This window comes from Moschus berezovskii, chromosome 6, assembly GCF_049115385.1.
Source record: "Moschus berezovskii isolate FMDL1 chromosome 6, NW_MosBer_1.0, whole genome shotgun sequence".
NCBI lineage: Eukaryota > Metazoa > Chordata > Mammalia > Artiodactyla > Moschidae > Moschus > Moschus berezovskii.
The window spans coordinates 30420642-30426841 of NC_142465.1; the positions used below are offsets into that span (position 1 = coordinate 30420642).

The 6200-nt window shown below is 44.5% G+C and overlaps 1 pseudogene; it reads right to left on the reverse strand.

The window, feature by feature from the left end:
- Nucleotides 1–3531: 3531 nt before the first annotated feature.
- On the reverse strand, nucleotides 3532–3632 carry LOC129537301 (U6 spliceosomal RNA; annotated as a pseudogene).
- Between the last annotated feature and the right edge of the window lie 2568 nt (nucleotides 3633–6200).

Sequence of the window (6200 nt, forward strand, 5' to 3'; positions counted from 1 at the left end):
GATGCCATCCAGCCATCTCATTCTCTGTCATCCCCGTCTCCTCCTACCCCCAATCCCTCCCAGCATCAGACTCTTTTCCAGTGAGTCAACTCGTCGCATGAGGTGGCCAAAGTATTGCAGTTTCAGCTTTAGCATCAGTCCTTCCAATGAACACCCAGGATTGATCTCCTTTAGAATGGACTGGTTGGATCTCCTTGCAGTCCAAGGGACTCTCAAGAGTCTTCTGAAAGGCAATTGACAGGGAGAGAGAGAAAATGGAACAGGGCCTGAAAGAAACAGCAAGTCAGGAATGATGAGAGACAGAAAGGCATCCCAGACAGAGAAAACTCAATTTGAGGCCTCAGTCCAAAGAAAGAATAAGATATATTGAGGGTGGGGCACAATAACAAATTGACAAAAATATGGACCACTAGCTCAGGTCAGCAGTGCTCAGGTAACGAGGCAAAATTCAAATAACTTTCTGCTTCCTCTTCTGGTACAAGGAAGACAGACATGAAACTAAACTAACATTTGAGAAGTTTTATAAAAGAATTGAGAACTTTTGGCTGGAGAGTTCTAAGAGAAACCTAAATCTCTTTTTTTGGGGGGGGCGGGGTGGACAGGGTACGCCAGGCGATCTTATGGGATCTTAATTTCCCAACCAGGAATGGAACCCAGGCCCCCAGCAGTGGAAATGCCAGCTCCTAACCACTGGACTGCCAGGGAAATCCCTGGATCTCCCTTTTCACAGTGACAAGTAATGGGTTAGAATTGCCAAAGGAAATTGAAATTAGACAGCAAAGGCAAAGAGCTGTGCACGTTCAACCAGAAGATGCTGAAAATTGAGGAAATCTTGAAACAAGGTCTAGAAGAGACAGCCTTCAGTCTGGGATGAGTTAAATTCAGTCCTGCCTACAGGCAGAGGGAGGGTTGAAATGTCCTGTCATAGAGTCTGAAAGTCTGGATCAAGGCCGATTCATTCACTGAAACAAAGCATCTCATTATGGAGAGAGGTGGAGAACAGCAGGAAAAATCCCCAACCTATTTGCCTGGGGCTTCAAAGCAGTGTAGATGCTTTCTGGCTTGATCAATTTTAGGCTCTGATTATAACAAAAAAATTTTCTGCTAATCAAAGTGAAAGAACATCCCCTTGATGCTATTATGGAGATTGAATCTCATTTACTGGGGATTTAACCACTGGGAATAACTTGCAAGAACAATTTAGGCACCACTGGGAATGGAAACAGAAAGAGGGATAAGATTATCGCTTGGTTTGGGGATTTAGGAGGCAACTCTGAGGCCCTGGAGCTTGTCAGGGAGTGTTGGTTCAGTGAGGGTCCTCCCAGCCTGGTGGCTGTGCAGGAACCCGCTTCTGGGAACCCGCCGTGAAGGCTGGGTGTGTCAGAGCGTGTGCTGAATTCCTGGCTTCAATTACAGACTAGCAGGCGGCTGAAGAGTCTGTCATTGCCGATGTCATCACATTTACAAGATTCATAGGTCCCCTCTCCAGTAAGACCCAAGAACCAGGGCCTCTCCACACCTGCAGCCATGGCCCACCGCTGCATGCCATGTAAGAAGTAAGGAGCAGATGTGAAGACCTGTCTGGTGCAGTCACTCAGTCCCAGCAGGGCGATGAGGAAATGGGACCTGGGAGAATTTACAACAAGCTCCCACTGCCCTGGTATAGGCCAAAAAAATCTTTAAGAGAAAAAGAGATTTTTATTTATCTGGGATGAAGGCAGAAGTATGGATAAGATGAGCTCTGAAACATCCTTTCCATTGAAACACTCGATGGTACTTTGATGGTCCATGGATTGTCCTCTGCCCATTAATATCCATTTAAATTCTTCTCCTGACAACATCCTGGGGGATTCAGAACAGTGTGGCTGCTCAGTCTGTCTTCTTCAACTGGTTGTTTCTAGGCTCTGCCCTGGGGATGCCATTAGAGAACTGACAGGCATGGGGAACTGGCTTCTCCTCACAGAGCGAAACTCCCAAACAACCAGCCTGACATTCCTCTCTGACTCATGCCACCAACCCCCACCCCCACCCCCAGTGCCCAGCGGGTCAGTGGGCTGGGAACCCTGCCACATCTGGAACAATTGCAGCTGGAATAAGATGTCTATTCTGATAGCCAGGACTCACCACCTCCCATCCCCAGCCCTGGATCACTCCCTGGCCTGTGCCCTAGGTATTAGCACAAGATGCAGCCAGTGATGAGCAGAGGATGTCAACAAGGGATCTGCCCTCGGGCTGCCAGCCTCATCTGGAGAGATCTGATCTCAGTCTGTGGCTCATCTCTGATTCCTCCACTTGCCATAGTACAGATTCCTCCCAGCGCCTGGAAAGGCACTTCTCATTATCCAAACCAGTAGATAAGAGCAGAGGCACACAGAATTCTTTCATTTGTTGACTGGCTACTAGGTGCTCAGTCCTATGATAAATGTTGAGTGTGAAATTGTGCATGAAATAAATATAAGTCTTGCATGAAGCTTGCTATCTAGTGGTAGAGGCCACTATTAAACAGACTCCCAAATAAATATATAAGCTCAAAATGTAATTAGCGTTACCAAAAAGAAGTGAGTGAAATACGTGCATATTACTTTACCTAGACAAAGCTGCTCACACACACACACTTGCAAACATACCATCTTTGTCTACCCTTCATGGTCTTACTTTTTCTTTAAAATTCATTTATTTATTTGGCTGCCTTGGGTCTTAGTTGCGGCATGCGGGAATCTTCGTTGCAGTGCATGGACTCTCCAGTTGTGGGGCCTAATTCCTCCGCAGTACATGAGATATTAGTTCCCCTGAAAGTTTCTCAGTCATGTCCGACTCTTTGTGACCCCAGAATTCTCCTGGCCAGAATACTGGAGTGGGTAGCCGTTCCCTTCTCCAGGGGATCTTCCCAACCCAGGGATCGAACCCAGGTCTCCTGCATTCCAGGCAGATTATTTACCAGCTGAGCCACCAGGGAAGCCCTAGTAACCTGACCAGGGATTATCAAACCCATGTTCCCAGCACTGCAAGGCTGACTCTCAATCACTGGGCCACCAGGGAAGTCCCCCTGATGTTCTTCCTGAGACAGTGTTTCTGCCAAACCCAAGGCAGTGCAAGTATGGAGTCTGCAAAAACCCACCCAGTGAATAATCCACAAATTAGGAATAAAGACTTTACCCAAAGTCTATATGAAAATTCACCTTGATTAATCATCTAGATATGAAAATCATATCAGAATTGATCACAAAATTCCATGTTCACATCTTGTTGAATAAACTTCATCTTCATTTTCCTCAAGGTTTTCTATCTCTGAATTAGAAAAGCAAAAACAAAAAAATTTTTTTGAGAAACCAGAAAGGCATGCAGCCATGGTAAGAGAGATATGAAAAATGAGTTCAAGTCCCTCTGGCTTCCTCCGGCTAATTCCTGTTCTGAAACCACTGAGTCTGAGGCCTTCAGAACTTTGGAGGTCTCCACATCTGTTTCATCACCTCCAAAACCATGCAGACAGTTGGTAATTGACCTAATTCTTCTAGTTTCTCAGATAAAAGGAACTACACAATTTTTTTTATGAATGTGCATGTCATTCTTGCACAGGAGCCATGCTAATCTTCTCCGGTATTATTCCAATTTCTTTTATTTTTAATTTTAAATATTTATGTATTTATTTATTGCTGCGCTGTTGGGCATGCAGGCTTTTAGCTCCCCAACCAGGGACTGAACCCCTGCCCCCCGCTGCAGAAGCACAGAGTCTTAACCACTGGACCACCAGGAAATCCCCTTATTCTGATTTTAGTATATATGCTGCCAAAGCACACACCACAGTTTCTTTCAGTCATCTCAATAATCCACTTTGTTGGGAAGTTCTTCTTTCTTTTGTGTTTCTACTCTTTCTTTCCCCACAAAATTTAATTCTTTTGCTGGTATTTTGTCTTTTAAACCTAAATATATCAAAGAGAAGAATATCTTTTCTCCTCATTCATATTTAAGCATTATATGGAAAGGGGTCATCCCTTCCTTCTGCTTCAGAGGAAATTCCAGCAGAGGTTCACGGTGAAAATATAAAAATGTCCTGGAAGCTAGAGCCAGTACGCTCTTCTCCTATGCTGGTTTAGTCGCTAAGTCGTGTCCAACTCTTGCAACCCCATGGACTGTAGCCCACCAGGCTCCTCTGTCAATGGGATTCTCCAGGCAAGAATGCTGGAGTGGGTTGCCATTTCCTTCTCCAGGGAATCTTCTCAACCCAGGGATCGAACCCCGGCCTCCTGCATTGCAGGCAGATTCTTTACCGACTGAGCTATGAGGGAAGCTCTTCCTCTATAGTAGCTAACAGAACCCAGATTTAGAAGACCTCTCTGACTAAATCTAAAGGCAGTTTCTCCATGAATATTTCCTCCCCTCAAGCAGGGTCAGTCCAGAAAGGCAAAGGTCAATGGACAGACACCAGGTGTGAAAGTCTCTTTGCCTTACCTTGAAGCCTTTTTTACAGGAGAGACTGGTAGACTGAAGGATGCAAGAAGCATGTGACTGAGTAAGCTCCTTTCTGTAGGGTCATTCTATCATTCCAGAGTAGAACCAAGCAAAGGGAAGAACAGAGTTCTTGTGACTAAATAGTTACAGCTGAAATTTAAGCAATATTTTGAAAAAAACAAAACCAGACCCTTGGGCTTATATTATCCTTGATCTTTGTTCCTTCCCTCGTGTTAGCAGAACCCTTATTCAGATAGTAGTCAAAGTTCCAAAAGCCTTAATACCCTTTTCTCAAAAGCTGAAGGGAAGTATAAAAATTTTAGTCCTCCTAAAGCTATTTTGATGAAAGTGAAAGAGGAGAGTGAAAAGGTTGGCTTGAAGCTCAACATTCAGAAAACAAAGATCACGGCATCTGGTCCCATCACTTCATGGGAAATAGATGGGGAAACAGTGGAAACATTGTCAGACTTTATTTTGGGGGGCTCCAAAATCACTGTGGATGCTGATTGCAGCCATGAAATTAAAAGACGCTTACTCCTTGGAAGGAAAGTTATGACCAACCTAGATAGTATATTAAAAAGCAGAGACATTACTTTGCCAACCAAGGTCCATCTAGTCAAGGCTATGGTTTTTCCAGTGGTCACGTATGGATGTGAGAGTTGGACTGTGAAGAAGGCTGATCGCCGAAGAAACGATTCTTTTAAACTGTGGTGTTGGAGAAGACTCTTGAGAGTCCCTTGGACTGCAAGAAGATCCAACCAGGAGATCCAACCAGGATCTCTCTAAAGGAGATCAATCCTGGGTGTTCATTGGAAGGACTGATGCTAAAGCCGAAACTCCAATACTTTGGCCACCTCATGCGATGAGTTGACTCACTGGAAAAGACTCTGATGCTGGGTAGGATTGGGGGCGGGAGGAGAAGGGAATGACAGAAAATGAGCAGGCTGGATGGCATCACCAACTCTATGGACATGAGCTTGAGTGAACTCCGGGAGTTGGTGATGGACAGGGAGGCCTGGCGTGCTGTGATTCATGGGGTCGCAAAGAGTCGGACATGACTGAGTGACTGAACTGAACTGAACTGAAAGCTATTTTATTTATTCCCCTGCCTTCAACTAGGAAGACACATCAACCTGGGTTGATCATCTCCACCAATTCTACTCTAATCTCTCACTGAACCTATTTCTTTTTATTTTTCCTACTTGGACCTTGTGCTTCAGCCAAGATAACCCACTCACCAACTCCCACATCCCCACTCATTCCCACATCTAAGCCTGTGATTGATTATCATCTCCTATCCCCTAGAATGTAGTCTTCATGGCCTCTATTTTCCACATCTCCTATCAAAACCCAGCTGCTCAAAACCCTTTCCTCCAAAGAGCCTTTCTCTATTAACTCCAAGTGACTGAGATGACTTCTTTGCTCCATTTTGGTTTTTCAGTAATATTTAATTGTATAAGCCGCACATATGTGCATTTATATACAACAGTGGGAGAAATGTTTTTTGTCTCATTTGTTAAAACTTTAAGTTTTGTGAAGGCAAGAAGTAGGGCTTCTGTTTTTTGGGGGGAATATCTAGTCTTCCCAAGAATCAGACACAACTGAAGTGACTGAGCATGCACGCATGCACACATCTAGTCTCCCACCTCCATTCTTCGAGTTCTTCAGTAAATACTAAAACTGCTCATCACAGGATGAGACATAAAACAACATTTCTATATCAAGTTCTGAGAGATGGACCAATGATGAGT